Source organism: Oryx dammah, unplaced genomic scaffold (genome assembly GCF_014754425.2).
Source record: "Oryx dammah isolate SB20612 unplaced genomic scaffold, SCBI_Odam_1.1 HiC_scaffold_24, whole genome shotgun sequence".
Lineage (NCBI taxonomy): Eukaryota > Metazoa > Chordata > Mammalia > Artiodactyla > Bovidae > Oryx > Oryx dammah.
Window position 1 is genome coordinate 32,954,941 of NW_024070208.1, and position 1,538 is coordinate 32,956,478.

At 51.0% G+C, this 1,538-nt stretch overlaps 1 non-coding gene across 1 annotated transcript; it reads left to right on the plus strand.

Moving 5' to 3' along the window:
* The first annotated feature begins 487 nt into the window (after positions 1–487).
* On the plus strand, positions 488–560 carry TRNAG-CCC. The gene has a single exon. It is a non-coding gene; the product is annotated as a tRNA-Gly (tRNA).
* The last annotated feature ends 978 nt before the right edge of the window (positions 561–1,538 follow it).

The following is a 1,538-nucleotide window of genomic DNA, read 5'->3' on the forward strand; positions in this document are numbered from 1 at the left end:
GCTGGGGTGGGCAGGGCAGTGAGATGACCGCCCTTGCAGCCTTGGTGGATCAGCCCTGCAGGCTCGGCGGTCTCTGGGGTCCCCGTGCACACCGGCTGTCGTCCTGAGCTAGGGACTCTTTCCTTCCAGAGAGAAGCCCTCTGCTGGGCTGGCTGCAGCAGGGCATGACCGGCCCCCAGGTGGGAAGGAGGCTGGAGAAGGTACCAGGTCACCCATGTCATCCCCGGCACTGGGGGTCACCTCACCTTGCTCCAGGGGGCGTCCCTGAGACAGACCTCACCTCGCCACCCGACCTTCCCGGGCCCTGCTCTTAGCCCGGCCCCCACCCAGCTGGCTGACGGACCCTCAGCGGGAATCACCTGCTCCTTCATCTGCTGGTCCCCCTCCCCCACCCCCTCACTCTCCTTCATGCTGTGAGCAGAGGACCACTGACCCATGTCAGAGTCCACACACTTGTTTGGATGGACGTCCAGAGTATTAAGGGACTTCTTTGCTGGTCCAGTGGCTAAGACGCTGCACTCCCAATGCAGGGGGCCCAGGTTCGATCCCTGGACAGGGAACTAGATCCCACATGCTGCAACTAAGACCCGGGACAGTCAAATATTTTGGAGAAGGAAATGGCAACCCACTCCAGTATTCTTGCCTGGAACATTCCATGGACAGAGGAGCCTGGTGGGCCAGTCCTTGGGGTCACAAAGAGTCAGACACGACGGAGCGACTTCACTTTCTTTCTTTCTTTTTCAGAGTATTGTGTTTAGTGACATAAGTCAGAGAAAGACAAATACTCTATTATCATTAATATCTGGAATCTAAAAGATGAAAGGAAGAAACTGTAAGGAAACAGAAACTGGACTCAAAGGTAGAGAGCAAACCAGTGTTTACCAGTGGGAAGAGGGAAGCGGGGAGGGACACAGGGGCTAGGGGATGAAGAGGTCCAAACTACTGTGTGTAAAGGAGTAAGTGACAGCGATGGAGGGGCTGCACAGCACAGGGAAGTAAAACTTCAGACGGAGCCCAGTTTATCAAAGTGCCGAATCACTATGTTGTACACCTGAAGTTAATGCAATATTGTAAGCCAATTTATAAAAAGAAAAAATCAGTTATCAAAAACTCCAAACACTTGTAAAAAGGTGTATATTTGGAGATGTCTTACCGGTGGCTCCTTCCACTCCCGCCCACCCCGCCCCCCACAGGTAACTGTTTTATGGGTCTTTCACTTCTCACCTGCCTCCCTGAGTCCCTTCCCAGGGAGGGAGGTTCAGAGTGAGGTGTTTACGCTTCCTGACTCTGCTAAACCGGTTCCTTCTTATTTCATCTTTCAAATATTTCTTGAAATATTGTCATCTGTGCTCCCATTTTCTTCTTGTGCATTTATACTTCAAAACATTTCTTTATTGTCATTTCAGTGACCTCATGAAGGAATGGAGAAAAAGTCAGCAGGAGATTTCATTCCTGCTCAAACTCTCAAGCTGTCTTTTAACCCTGAACAAATCGTCAAAAAGAATTTAACTGGAAAAGAGGCAACGCTGACGTGTACA